The sequence below is a fragment of the Ictidomys tridecemlineatus genome, chromosome 5, assembly GCF_052094955.1.
Source record: "Ictidomys tridecemlineatus isolate mIctTri1 chromosome 5, mIctTri1.hap1, whole genome shotgun sequence".
Classification (NCBI taxonomy): Eukaryota; Metazoa; Chordata; class Mammalia; order Rodentia; family Sciuridae; genus Ictidomys; species Ictidomys tridecemlineatus.
The window spans coordinates 2,784,174-2,800,039 of NC_135481.1; the positions used below are offsets into that span (position 1 = coordinate 2,784,174).

Sequence of the window (15,866 nt, forward strand, 5' to 3'; positions counted from 1 at the left end):
CCTCTCCCCCTTTCTTGCATCTTTTCGCACGAATAAAGTTTGCTTAATTCTTCAGGATTCATTCTCCTGCATTAATTGTTCCCTGTTACACAGGTCTCCCTGTCTCTCATGCTAGGCTTGGGGTCCTCTCTAAACTCCCATAATACACTGTGTGGGAGCAAAAGCACCTCTCATCCTCTGTTAGAGGCTCAATATTTGAGTCCGAAAAATAAAGTTACAGTAGACAGATTAACAATAAAAGGCATACAAATTTATTCTATGCATGAAGATACCATAGAGAGAGAGAGTCCAGTCACCCAGTGGGATTTATCAGATTTATCAGATTACATACTTTACAGGGGAGAGGAAAGTTGGGGCTGTAGGCAGTTTTAGAGGAAGAATAAATGATTTTTAGGGGAAATGGATGTTTCTAAGAACAGACAATAACCTCAGAAAAGAGTTTGTTTGGGCTCTAAGTATGATGTCAACTTTCCTTCAAATTAATCCTTTAGAGGATCCTGGATTCAGGTAGATAGGGGGACTTTAGAGGAAGCCCCTTCCTACACTTCAGGAAAGAGGACTGAGAGACAGGGATCAGGAGAAGGTCAGAGAGAACTTTGTTATGATTGCTTTTATTTCCACTTTAATGTTTTTACTATTTTTATTAGTGCATTATAGTTACATATATAATAATGGGGTTCATTTTGATGAGACTGTTTTTCAATTAAAGACACTTAGCATGCAAAGCATTATTACACTTTGGGGTATTGCTTTCTGAGTCCCAGCACACACACACACACACACACACACACACACACACACACACGTATTTGCTATTTATGTAACTGCTCTCTAATTAAACTGTGAAGTTGTTTGGGATAGGGGTATGCCTTTTACAAACCCTACATGTGTCCCTTACACCAGGTATCCAGTAAGCATTCTGGACTACAGATTAGTTTATTTCTGGTGAACAATGAGTGAGTGAATATATGAATGAATGGATGAAGTGAATGGAATCCCATATCTCATCTAGAACATGTCCCACTTTATGGTATTGAAGCCCTGCCAGTGGACAACTGAGGTTAAATAAGGAAACAGCAGCAACTTAAATTGGAAACTAGCACTTTATTTATTATGAAAATATATGAGGCTTGTCCAGCTGGAGGACACTTAGTTGAATATTATCATACTTTATCAAATTGCCAATCACATGGAAACCGTTCAGAGGAAAAAAGTACACATGAAATGAAATGTGATCAGATTGGAAATGTCAAGTGACTACCACATATCATTATAAATTAGGCATGGGGGAGAACATGTGGGCAGACTCAACCCAGCCCCGAATCCAGAAGCCCTTTGGCATCAATTTTGATTTTTTCAGAGATAAAATAAGCAAGGACCAGGTTAAAATATACTTGAGTTCTAGGGTATAGGCTCAGCTTTGCCAGTAACCAGTGATGTGGTCTTGCACAAAGCTCTTAACCCCTACCCTTCATTGTCTTCATCTGCAAATTAAGTGTTCATTATATCTAGGGCTAATACTGTTTTTATTTGATTTGATTAAATTCAGTAATTCTTATTAAGGGCATTGATTTTTATACATATGTCTACTTATGAAAAGGGCTTTGTATGCTTACCAATTTCTCTTGGGTATCGCTAGTGATAGTGAGGGTGTTTGATTTAATTGACAAACATAAGCCAATGGCATATCACAAAAAGAAGACTAAGTTGCTGTAATGGGGTTGCTGATGAGGGTATTCATACTTCAAATGTCCGTGAATAAAATCCATCTGATTTGCAAAGGGAGAAATCAGCTGTATCTGTATATATGGGAGCTGGATGAACACACAAATCAAGAAAGTTAGGCAAACTTCTCATCAGTTAGGAGAGACTTTAATGGTTGTGGTTAGTTTTTATTTCATCTCTGGAATGGTCACAGTTGATACATACCTGGAAAGAGCCACAAGTAATAGTGGAGTCTGAGGGCTTCTGAACTCCAGTTTGAATTTGGCTGCATGTTCTTTCTCAAATGCGGGACCTAGAAAAAACAACACGACCATATGTGAGATGCTCAGTGAAAAATAAAATCTGGACATGGATAAATTTGGAGGAAACTGCATACTATAGTTTCTATTTTCTTCTTGCAGTTTCCCAATATTGACTAATATGTTAAAGATCCTGAGAATCTCTTCAACAAAGGGATCTGTTAAGGTATTTACAAAGTAGTTAATTTAAATCAGGCCTTATGCAATCCATAAGTTAAGTTCAACTCAAATTGGTGAACTCTTTGTCACCTCTATTTGATGATATAAGTGCAGAAATTGAGGGCACATATTTAGAAATTTTAATAGAAACTTGAGATTGTTCCATTATCCATGTATTATCATGGGGTTTATCTCAATAAACAGGTATGGACAGTTCAGGCATTGTCTGACTCATGGTGAGTTACTTATGGTGTATGCTACGAACTAGTTAAGTGCACAGGGGCCTTGTTAAAATGTGTGATCTTTAAGAATGGTTAGTCAACTACAGTACAGACTTAAGATCTGAGATGGAGTTGTTAGACCAGGACGCAAGAAAAGACCACTGACTCCAATTAAAATCAAATTAAAGCAAGCTTATTATTTCGACCGGCCGGACTGCCTTTTCCTCCCAAAACGGCAGGAACAAGACAGCAGCCCCAGCTTTCCTACAGCCCAGCTTTATAGCCCAGAAAGTTACACAAAAGGGGGGTTACAGATAACAGGACTCTGACAAGCATCACACTAATGGTAGTTTACATTTTTTGCTGGCCCCAACATCAGAATTTATGAAGCCCATTAGAGCCTCAGAGAGGGTCGTTGTCTGGCCAGGGAAGGCCAATATTTATGAGGTGTCACTAAAGTTTCAGAGAGGGCTGCTATCTGGTCAGAGAGCCAGGCGTGGGTGAGTTCAAGGCACGGGCAGGCATTCCAAGCAGGTTCAGAATTTGCAGTAATTTATAGTAAAGCCGAAATTAGCTTTTCATGGCTTTGTGGTGAGAGGGCTCCCAATTTAATAAAAGATCAGGTTGGGTTTATCATTCCCCCCTTTTCTTATGTGTCCCTTTCAAATCTTTGATAGGGTAGGGGAAGAGCACTGAGGGAATTTTAATCCCTCAGGTAACAGTCTCCAAATTTTTAGAACTCACCCAAAACCGGTCTCCCTGATTTTACCTGACTTAATTAATTACTTATATTGATAATCTATTTATTTTTGGCTCCATTGTTGTAAGAAGACAGGCGTCACTCATTTTGGCTTCTTCTGAGCTGAGAGAGGGTGACGTGAGGGGGCACGGCGTGAGGGACATGAGTTGCCTTTTAGAAGTCAGTTCGGTTTGAAGTCTGGTTGGGGAAGAACAGGTTGTAAAGTCATCTGGGGATGGGTGCTTCTATGAGAGAAACAAAAACCATGAGTACTGAGTAAATGTTGTAGCAGCTGGAACGTGTCACTGTATAGAAGTTCCCTCACCAGGCTTTAACATTTCCAGTTATCAGGCCTGTAAATTTAACATTTAACTTTTAGTGTTACAGATGTCCTTCCCGATAAGATACAGTTTAATAATTTAATGCCATCTGATCTTGCAAAATTTTTTTACTAGTATGAGCTCTGTGTCTAATAGAGAAACCTTTAATTCTGTTACTCAGGGCTGGATAATCATACTAGCAAACATGAAGCCTACCTGTGTAGGTTAGGAATAACTGTAGGCCTTAAACTAAAAACTTCTGTCTCTGGCAGCTCCTCTTGATAGTCTCTTTTTATAGTTATCAGACATTTCTGTCTGAGAATCCTTCTTTGTAGCCTCCAGTCTTACTTATTTTGGGAGGCTAACATAAAGTGTATACCTTAAATAATAATAATAATAATTATTATCATCATTATTATTATTTAAAATGCCCAGGAATGGCTGTATTTTGGTTTTAACGGTCTTTGCTAAGTGTTTAAGATGAAGCAGTCAAACTGACTTTTGTTTCTATCTATTGTTAACAGCTGAGCTTTTATGGGAGTCATTCCTGGGGAAACTTCTCAGTTCTGCTAGTGCCATTTGCGCTAGGATGGGTCTAGGTCTTGCTTGACCATGTGGCTTCCCTCGGAAGCACCAGGGATGTCTCCCTTCTCTGATGACTCTCCTCTTCATAGCAAATTCACTGATTGGCTTTCTGTTCTCCAGTGGTCTCATTAGTCTCCCTGATCGGGAGGTTATGTGGCCCAGAGTTGCAAAGCTCTTTAGAGAAGTCCCCTGTTCCCTGGATTCAGACTGACTCAGAGGGCAAGAGCCGAATATTGGTTTTTCTGGCCCTTTTAATTTAACTTTAATTTTAAAACTTAATCTTAAACATCCAGCAAATAAATTTTAACAGCCTTATATTAAGAGTACTGGGCTTTAATGTCTATAACTTTATAATTATTTATCTTTTTATTAATTGGGATCTGTATTATCCTATCTGTCTTGTAGGTGATGGCTTATTATCTCAAACTAACCCATGTTGTGTTCTTAAAGCAACACTTCTGTAAAACACTAACAGGGAATCTTTAGATCACTTATAAGGAAATTACAAAATAAAATTAACAAGAGTAAAAACACTTAGTTCGTGTAACAGCTACCCTGAATTTTTGGCTGAGTTATACATTATATCCCCTGTTTGAGATCCTAGTAATCTTGACAAAAAAAAAAAACAACAAAAAACAAATTTTTGAACATAACTTTAAATGAACTAAAATCTGGCCTACTGTTTTCATAGTCTTTCTCACATGTAGTAAGATGGGACACAGAGCCTCATCTCAGGTAAGGCAGGGCTCTTTATAATTCTTAAGTGTTTTAGTTCTAAAGCTGATCTTTGTATTTTTAATTATCATTTTACAAAGTTTACATAAATTGTTTGAGGTCACATGAACATTAGCTAACACCATTTGATATCACATTTAAAACATGAATTAAAGAAAGGCTGAAAGTTTTAACCTTTACATAGATTAGGCTCTCATTAACTTAAAAATACATTTAAATTGTTCCCCAATGTAAGAAGTAACAAAACTTTACATATCTTATTGATAACAGGTAAATAAATCCCCAATATATTTTTTTACCATACAACTTCCGAACACCAGCTTGATATAATGCTCTTTTAAAGTTTCTACCTTACAGACTTGTATACCTGGAAGATATGAGCACATTAACAGCATCACAATTACATTGATGTTTCTACATTAACCAAGCTTAGCTTTTAAAGAAATGGCAGTACAGTGCTCTAAAATAACAGTTCTTATTTAACCAGTTGTTTAATTTTTATGGTTGCTTGCTCTAGAAAAAAGTAAAACTTAATAAACACAATGTTATGGGTAAACTTATATTTTAAGAAATTTTTGTCTCTTTAACACATGACTGATTTTTACAATCTTATACAGACTTTAGTACAAACTTATACAGACCTTAGTAAATCAATCAGATATCTAACAAAAGTACTCATGAATAATCCCATATCAAATTTTCTTTACTTATTTATCAAAATATTAGACAAATGTATTGAACAGTGTAAACCATTTTTTGTTGAAGGAAAAGTCCTAGAACCAAGGCATATTAGACATTTTATAGACATTAATATTTTATGAGTTTTTTGAACACCTAGAAAAACTTGTAAGTTAAATTTAAAGACATTTATTTTTATCTGTTTATCCAATTTAAATTGAACCGTTTAAATCACATGAATTAAAGATCTTTGGATCCATTTTTTTTAATTTGTTTTTATGAGCGCTCCTTATATATGTTAATTTGTATATCATATATATGATATACGGACATATGTATATATAGACATACAACACATAACAAAAGTGTGCACACATAACAATAGTAAAGGCCTTAGTAACTTTTCGCAGGTGAAATCTCCATTGCAATGTTTCAAAAACTCCACAGTTGGTCAAAGATAGGACTGATCAGAAAAACATTAACCTAGGTCTGTAGGGTCAAAATCATGAGCTCAAAAAAATACAGAATCTAAGGAAAAAAACAAGAGTCCTAGTAAAAATGACTGGCCAGTAATTAGTAAATACCATACAATTTACTTTTTTTCCTTAGGTCTCAGATCAGTCTCCTACTGAGCTTGCAGACTTCTTTCATTTGCATTTCAACATAAGTCCTGGCTGAGGTCTGGAAGGAGCAGGGAAAAACTGCTATTCTGAGCAGACACCTCAGGCCTAAGGCATTTTAACTATAAGTCATAATTTTCAGGTTCCAATGTTGAAAATTATGATACAAGTTTAAGATACAATTCACAAAATTTTATATCTTTACATCTTGTTTTGTCAACAGATACCATACTATGATTTACTATCCTTGTCCAAATTAATGCACTGGTACACACAGTAACATTTTCCCAGGCTACCCAATTCAAAATTGGTGAAAAAAGACTGAATGATTGGGAAGTTACTTGCCAACTTGGAAGTAGAGTTCTTTAGTTTTCCATCCTAAGTATTTAAGTTCTCTGGCATGAATTATCTGAAATCATAAACTAAACAACTACCTAAACCCAACTTTTAACTGCAGCATTGTGCAATGCATCAAAAACCCATTCAGATACCAGATTGTTACAATAAAACATCATCTTTTAGATACACATTCAGCCAAGATCATTCCCAAGAAACAATTTATAATATCAACACACTATTGCACATGTCTTAAAGGGTCAGAAACAAAGACACAGGACAGACAGAGAGGAGCTCCAGACTATGGCTGACAGACAGAAACCTTTTAAAACAGAGCAGATAAGAGAAAAATCTCCTACACCAGTGGCACCATAGATGTCCCCACAAGGGGACCAGATGTTTTCACAGAGGAGCAATCTGAAATATAAAATCAAGGGTCTCCATAGCGACTTTACTGCATTAAGTGTCTCCTTTTTCTTTTTCTCTTTTCAAGAAGACAGAGGTGGCATAATCCTTACAGTGCAGGGAAAGAAGGAGGGAATCCCCGAAGCAACAGGGCTTCGGCAGCTGCTGGGAGTCCCTCAGTCCCTCCTTTTACTTACAGGATTCCACCCCAAGCACATTTCATCTCCTAACATTTCAGTAGTCAGTTCTCAAAAAGTTCTGGGGGTGGGGGGGGTATCAAAATTTGTAACTGAAAGTTCGGTTCCTGACCTTAGAGCCAATTAATGCCAATTTAATAATGAGGACAGGGTTTTGAGAAAAAGAAAAAGGGAGTTTTATTGTTTTGCTAACAAAGGAGAAACACCGGGAACTCTGCCCAAAGGTTGTGACTCTCTTGATCTGGAGGGACAAGGGGTTTTAAAGGAGTCTCACTTGTTAACCTGGGAGATACTCAGTTCTTAGGTCCCCAGCAGGCATTGCCCTCTGCACTGGAGGTGCTTCAAGCAGCCAGCTAGGGGCTTCTCTCCTCCTGCTTAACAAAGGGGGGTACAGTTCATCACAGTTCCTTAAAACACAGTCCAAAGGGGTGTCAGGCTGACTTGCTTTATTACCCATTTTCACGTCCAATATCCTTAAGTTTTTATCACTGAAATCACACAACAAAACGCACAAAAACAAACAAACAAAAAACATATAGAACACAGAACAAAAACAAGAAAACAGAAACCCGGCGCCGAAACAGAAACAGAGGAGCAATGCAACGTCTTGCCAAAGCTCCGGGGTAGGAGTGCGTGCGTGCCCGTCGGCACCTCTCTACCCTTCCAGAGGAATTCCCTACAGAACAGAACAGAAGACAGAACGATTTCTCGTACTGTCCGGACAGGAGTATATGTGAGCCTCGCCAGGCCACCTCTCTGTCATCAGAAGAGATCTCCCTTAACCGGATATCAGATGTTATAAAGGCGCCACTTACCTATGGAGGCCTCCTCCACCAGGTGCTTGCTAATAGTTTTAGTGCGGCAGTTCACTGCAGGGTTCCGGGACCGAAGGCTCACTCCGAGGCCTTGGAACGTCTCAAGTTGCGCACCCCCTAGAGTGGCTCTCCAGCCCGGAGCCCTGGAGCGAAGGCCGGCTTCAGAATTTCCAGCAGTCTGGTCTTGTGGTCTGGTCGGGCAGGGTCATCTCGCTGGGGAACTCCAAAATGTTAGACCAGGACGCAAGAAAAGACCACTGACTCCAATTAAAATCAAATTAAAGCAAGCTTATTATTTCGACCGGCCGGACTGCCTTTTCCTCCCAAAACGGCAGGAACAAGACAGCAGCCCCAGCTTTCCTACAGCCCAGCTTTATAGCCCAGAAAGTTACACAAAAGGGGGATTACAGATAACAGGACTCTGACAAGCATCACACTAATGGTAGTTTACATTTTTTGCTGGCCCCAACATCAGAATTTATGAAGCCCATTAGAGCCTCAGAGAGGGTCGTTGTCTGGCCAGGGAAGGCCAATATTTATGAGGTGTCACTAAAGTTTCAGAGAGGGCTGCTATCTGGTCAGAGAGCCAGGCATGGGTGAGTTCAAGGCACGGGCAGGCATTCCAAGCAGGTTCAGAATTTGCAGTAATTTATAGTAAAGCCGAAATTAGCTTTTCATGGCTTTGTGGGTGAGAGGGCTCCCAATTTAATAAAAGATCAGGTTGGGTTTATCAGAGTGTTTCCCACAAGGTCTCAATTTTACAATAACTTTAATTTTATTTATTATTAAATCATTATTATTATATTTTTGTTTGCTGGGATTGAGCCCAGGATCTCACACATACTAGGCAAGTGCTATACCCCTGAGCTACATCCCCAATTCAATAATTTAAATTTTAAAGCAAGCTCATCTTAATAATATTAGCTAATAAATGAAAACTTGCATTATTTCTTATTAGTCCTAATTTGCTGATAGTGAAACAAGTTTCATTTTGTATCAAACTCCCCCCCCAAAAAAATACCAAGCAGCAATAATGAAAGTAATTCTGGAGAAATGAAGACCAGAGGAGTTTGCTTCATTTTACTCAGGGGAATACTATTATTCATGTACTGATTTTTTAAAAAATATTTTTTTTAGGTGTAGTTGTACACAATGCTTTTTATTTATTTATTTCTATGTGGTGCTGAGGATCAAATCCAGGCCTCACACGTGCTAGGTGAGCGCTCTACTGCTGAGCTACAACCCCAGCCCCCTGAATTTGATTTTATAATAGAATTATATCTCAGTGCAGATTTTATTTAAAGAAAAGAAAAAAAATAGACCTGTACTTTTATATCCTGCACAAAATGAGATCTTTAAAGCACTTTGAGCCCCACTCCATTCTTTCCCCAGATCTTACCAAGTGATAGTTCAGGCACACTGGCCCTGACCTTGAGCATCTTTCCCTCCAGGTTCACAATGGGAAGAATACAGTGTAGTTCAGGGCTGTCAGATTTCAGGTCCATGCTATATATCCAAGGGATGCCCAACAGTTTTAAGGTATTATTGGTGAGGATATATAACAAGAAGTGAAAGCAACAATGACAAATTTAAAATTATTTCTGTCATATATTTCTTTTTTTTAGAGAGAGAGAGAGAGAGGGAATTTTTAATATTTATTGCTTTAGTTTTCGGTGGACACAACATCTTTTATTTGTATGTGGTGCTGAGGATCCAACCTAGCGCTGCGTGCATGCCAGGCGAGCGCGTTACCGCTTGAGCCACATCCCCAGGCCTGTCATATATTTCTTAAAGCCAAGACTCACCAGGGCAAATGCCAAATGCCAACTTTGTAGTTGTGCAGAAATGTTTGTAGAAATAGGAATAATGTTATCCTTTACCTGAGATTTCCAAGGGAACAGTGTAGGAAATACAGAGAGGAGAACATGTTGCTCTTTAAGAAATAAAATTTCGGCTTGCCATCACTTTCATCTGTTTTCGTGGTGGTATTCATTTGGATGTCCCAGATAACACTGGAGGAGGGCATGGGTTTTTTGTTTTTCTTTTGTTTTGGTACAGAGGATTGAAACCAGGGTCTCACACATGCTAGGCAAGTGTTTCACCAGGAGCTACATCCCCAGCCCAGCATGGGCTACTTCTCTTTATCAAAAGGGCTCATGAGTTCAATTGCATTATTCAGTTGGATTTGGTATGTTGTGTGTGTATTCATATGTTTTTAATGTATGGATATCATTCTCTCCTATTAGATAACAATTCCTGTGGACAGGGGTGATGTCTTCTGCTTGAAGACTTTCAGTGCTTGGTATGTATTTATGATACTCCTGTTTTCTTTAGTGGTATATTCTGGATAATAGAGATGTCATGAAAAGGTGGGTGGATTTAAATAAGAATATGGAAGAGAGTATATACAAGCCTTTGAGTTTGGCTTGGAAGTTTTCTGCAATAAAATTTCATTTTGAAGAAAAGAAATGAGGGCAAGAGGTTGTGGACATGGATGTGAAGCTCCCGCTGTGTGAGACTGCTAGCACTGTGAGCTCAGCCAGGCTATGACTTGGCAGAGGGCACAGAGCAAGTGCAACTGAGGAGTCATGTTGTCTCTAACCTACAAGTGCCAGCTTGCTGTGTGCCATGCATTCAGCCCAGCTGTGCCCCTGTGTTCCCTGAATAGACTGAGCTCCTTCTTCTTGGGTGCTCTTCACTTCCCTGTGTGGTGACAGCTATGGACAACCCATTGTGTACAATTCAGATGAAGACTCCAGATGAAGGCTAATGTAGATGAAAGTGGGCTCATGTTAGGTGTTTCTTGCTGTTTAGTACATTTACTAGGGAGTGTCAGATTTAGCAGTAAAAATACGATGAACCTTTAAATTTGAATTTCAGAGAGACAGTAAATGGTGTTTTAATATAATGTCCCAAATGTTGTGATTGTAACTGGGTATTCTCCATTTTATCTGGGAATCTAGATTGACTGATATTTCAATATAATTTATAGCACAAAATCAAAAAATTAAAAGGGACCTTTAACATGTGCTCACTGAGTTACTTTGGTCAAAACATATTTGGATGTTTGACTAGAGTAGATTAGATGTTATCTCTGTTAAAGAACTTATTTGCTTCAAGGAAATTATAACAACTATCTATCCTAAGTTTGCTCTTGTGCTCTCTTTATGTTTATGTGCCATCTTGTGTATGTGTGCATATGTATATGTGTATGTGTGCATACATGTGTGCCTAATGTGAACATATGCATGCATGTAATGTACACATGGGTGAATGTGTGTGTATGCACATGGTGGTTCAAGTTTATGTGTGTGCATGTATATGTATCCATGTGAGTGCAAGCACATGGATGTGCATGTTTATGTGTCTGTGTGTAGCTGGCAGAAAGAAAAAGCATCTGTGTTTTCATCCTGCTGTAGAAGAAAGAGATGTGTGCTATGGACCTGGATTAGGCCCTGTGTCAGATTTATCTTCTGTCATTTGTGAGCACTAGAATTACTGGTGAGTCATAGAATCTGACAGAATAGGACACTTTGTAACAGCCTTAGAGAATAAAAGATGATCTCAACAAAGACCTATTTATTCCAAACTCTCTAGCAAGATCTCTTAAAAAAATGAAAGGTAGGATGACAAAAATATGCCAAATGATATGCTTTAAGACAGGAGTATCATGGTTTTTGCACCTTAGCATATAATTTACCGAACTGAGATGTCAGTCATTATAAATGCATATGATCCCTTTTTATTTTGAGATGCACAAAACTTCAAAAATGAGAAATGAAGGCAGCATACATGAACAACAAATGCCAGGAGTCTGTTTATGAAGAATTTTTTTATGTATAAGTGTGGCCACTAGCAAAATTTATAGAAGGTTATCCCCATATATAGAGAACAAAATGTATATTTCGACCTTCAAAAGAGAAAAAGGCACTTCATGGCCTTATCCAATTTCATGACAGACAGTTATGGAAATTATGCAACTTGCTCTCAAGAACAACAGGATGGTCTCATTTTCTTTTGCTTGGTTTAGTTCAAAGATTAAGATGCAGCTGAATGGAAATAACTTTCTCATTACACCTTGTTCTAATTTTTATCTATGTAGATTTACCCCTAAAGAATAAAGAAGAAAGTTATAAATATTGGCCTGGGACCATGGATTCCCCTATTATTTCTGCACCTTTTGGCTCAGTGCAAAGGTGGTTTCTTTCTTCTCCCTCCTCTGGTTAAGTTTGATTTAAAATAAAGAGAGAATCTTTCTTTCAATTTAGAGTATGGTTTTTGCTTTGAATTTCAGGGAAGACAGTTCTTATTCTCCCTCCACAGTTTGGCCTCAAGAGTTGCTGCTTCTTCCTCTGGAAGAATTAGTGAACCTGCAGCAGTGCAGCCTCCAGCTGACATCCTAGACCTCCTTTTCTGAGCTGCATTCCATGCTTTAAATGCCAGCATGCTTGAAACTAAGAGGGTGCATGGGTATTCCCTAATGTTCTTTTTTTCAGTATTTAATAATCTTTATAAATATTTACTCAAGGCCAGACATTCTGTTAAGTTCTGGGTTATTACAGAGGAAAAAATGAAGCATTAGCCCTACCCTCATATAATTTATAATCATACAGAGATGACCATCAACTCAACAGCAATGCAAACAAAAGCACTTTGCTCCTTGGGAGGTGAAGCAGATGCTAGGAAGGTCAGGAGGGGCTGCCTCCAGGAACATGTAACTCATTTGGGGTGTGAGGGAAGGTAATTTTTGGCTTGGCAAAGGCAGGAGATGGGGCAGGAGGACTTTCTAGGAAGTTGTTTCACAGTGTTTGAAAAAGCGACGCAGAAGGAGAGAATAGGATATTGCTCAGGAATTGAAAGTCAGCGTAGCTAGAATCAAGATTGAGGAGAGCATGGGAGGCTTCAGCTGTTGACTGGGGCACATCGCATCAGTTTTAGGGCTATGTAGAATATTTTGATATAGTAAGTTGTATCTGAGAACATCACATTAGGTGGATAACTCTACCTTCTTGGTTATTTGCTCATCTTGGTCAAATGCAATACCAGAACAGAGAGCCTGACATGATATTTCTATGTGTTTTTAACTATATTTTTGAAGAATATTTTCTCAATATAAAATTCTATGTTGATGATTTTTTTTTCTTTTAACATTTTAAAGACATTACATCATCAATTGTCTCTGGCTTACATTGTTTCTAAGAAGTGTCACTGATAATTATTACTGTTTTTCCTCTGTAGGTGGTATGCATTTAAATTCTTTTGACTTTTTTTTCCCCCTGATATTGAGGCTTGAAACCATGGGTGCTGTACCAGTGAGCTACATCCCTTTTTTATTTTGAAGACAGGGCCTCACTAAATTTCCTAGTTGGTCTCAAACTTGTAATCTTCCTGCCTTAGCTTCTCAAGTTGCTTGGATTACAGGTGTCTACCACCACATCTGACAACTTCTCTTAACTTTTAAGGTTTGGTTATTATCTGATTTTCTTTGTGTTTATCTTACTTAGAGTTTTTTTTTTTTGGTTGTTTTTGTTGAGATTTTTGGATCTAGTAAATGAAAATTTTTATCAAAATTTTAAGAAATCTGACCATTATTTCTTCAAATATCTTCCATGGCACAATTTCTTCTTACCTTTTGGGACTCTAACTATACATATTTTGGAATTTTTCTTTTCTTTCTTCTTTTTTATTACTGTGTATTGAACCCAGGGGTGCTCTGTCTTTTTTATTTTATTCTTATTTATTTATTTATTTTGAGACAGGGTCTTGCTAGGTTACTGAGACTTGTCCTGAACTTGTGATCCTCCTGCTTCAGTCTTCCAAATTGCTGGGATTGCACATCTGGGCCACTATGTCCAGCTTGGCCATTTTGATTTGATTTACCATCCACTTGGAATTTTAGTTTCCTCACCTCTAAAATAAGGAATTGATAAGATTACATATACCAATTCTAACATCTAATAGGATATAAGAACATTGGATGTTTACCCTTATGAAGAAGGTAATTGAAGTTGAAGGAAACACAATATTATGTTTTATCTTGGAGACTGGAGATATAAGCAGATATAATTGTAGAATTGCTTCTTCCTGGTGTGTGTGTGTGTGTGTGTGTGTGTGTGTGTGTGTGTGTGTATGTGTTTTGAGAAGAATAAGAATGGAGTCAAGTGGGATTGTGGAATCATTTTTTTTCTATATTTTTTTATGGGTGCATTATTGTTGCACATAATGGTGGGATTTGTTGTTAACTTATTTATACATGTACACAATACAATATAGTTTGGGCAATGCAATTCCTCAGCATTTCCCCTTTCCCTCTCCTCATCTCTTCACCTGGTTCTTTTCCTCTACCCTACTGAGCCACATCCTCTTTCTCCTCTGGCTTTCACATATGACAGAAAACATATGACTCTTGACTTTCTGAATATGGATTATTTCACTCAACATAATGTTCTCAAGCTTCATACATGTTCCTGCAAATGACATAATTTCATTTTTCTTTATGGTTGAATAAAACTTCATTGTGTATATATACTACATTTTCTTTATCCATTCATCTGCTGATGGACACGTAGGCTGGTTCCATAGTTTGGCTATTGTGATTGTGCTGCTATAAACATGGATATGCACATATTACTACAGTATAGTGACTTAATTCTTTAGGATAGGCATTGTAGAATCTTTGGGGATAGTTTGGGATGTGTAAGAAAGCTGATAGCATGTATTTTTTTTTTAATTATCTTTTTTTTTTTGAGAGAGAGAGAGAGAGAATTTTAATATTTATTTTTTAGTTTTCGGAGGACACAACATCTTTGTATATGGTGCTGAGGATCGAACCCGGGCCGCACGCATGCCAGGCAAGCACGCTACCACTTGAGCCACATCCCCAGCCCTTTTTTTTTTTTTTTTGTACCAGGGATTGAACCACATCCCCAGCCCTTTTAAATTTTTATTTTGAGACAAGCTTTCACTACGTTTCTTAGGGCCTCATTTAGTTGCTGAGGTTGGCTTTGAATTTGTAATCCCCTTGCCTCAGCCTCCTGAGCCACCGGGATTACAAGCATGTACCACTATGCCTGGTGATAACATACAATGTCTAATGCAACTATTGAGACAGTCAATCATTATGACCAAGAAAGGCTGTGCTATTTTTCCATTTCAATCCTACATAATCTATTGAAGAGTCTATTTTGTAAAACCATATCTTGTTGTGTCTTTCCTTTCTGTGTTGGTGGAGGAAATATATTTTTAAAACTTTAAGTTATTATGGCAATGAAAGGTGTAGTGCACCAGATTTAAAAACATTTTAAAACTTCTTAAATCATCTTTTCTTTTTTCTTATTTTCTTTCATGCCTGGTTATTTTTACCACATAAATGGTTGGTCACCTGTGATAATAACGTTACTGAGTTTAAAAGTGCTATTGATGAAGTCAGAGCAAAAGATAAAAGCATTGCCATTGAAATAGAACACTTAGGAAGAAAATAGAAAAGAAATATCCCATGTTTCTTGGTGTTTTACTCATGAGTTATTTCCCTGAGTACTTCCCTGAGAAGATTTACCCCTATAACTCTCCTAGGCAGCCCAGCAGTTAATATAAGTTTGTCTTCTTTAATGCACAGGGATAGATTTATTGAGTTGATAATATTTGCTCACTCTTTTTTTCAATGATGATTTATATAAACTTTCCAACTAATTTAAATTTAATAAAAAAAGAACTTTGCACATTGCTTTATTGAAGCAAGATACATCATCTCTGAAAAACACTGCAGTAGTTGAGATTAGTGCAAAAGTGGCAATAACTGTTACTGGATTTAATTAAAAACAACAAATCATTTGGTCAGTGGCAATGGGTGCTTCACACAACCCATGGGATACAGGGCAATTTAAGGAGCCGGTATTTTAATCTTAAGGTATTTGATGAGACAAGATCATCGAGCTGATGGCTCTGCTTCCACTTTGTTTGATATGGTGCCATTCAATAAAGTGATGGCTGTCCTTTGATACGGAGACGATGAGGGTCAACTGGCCAGGGAAGA

The 15,866-nt window shown here is 37.7% G+C and overlaps 1 long non-coding RNA gene across 1 annotated transcript; it reads right to left on the minus strand.

Moving 5' to 3' along the window:
• Nucleotides 1-1,084: 1,084 nt before the first annotated feature.
• Nucleotides 1,085-5,076, minus strand: LOC144377687 (uncharacterized). Its single transcript, XR_013438663.1, has 2 exons — nucleotides 1,930-5,076; nucleotides 1,085-1,814 (listed from the first exon to the last, which is right to left on the minus strand). It is a non-coding gene; the product is annotated as an uncharacterized LOC144377687 (long non-coding RNA).
• Between the last annotated feature and the right edge of the window lie 10,790 nt (nucleotides 5,077-15,866).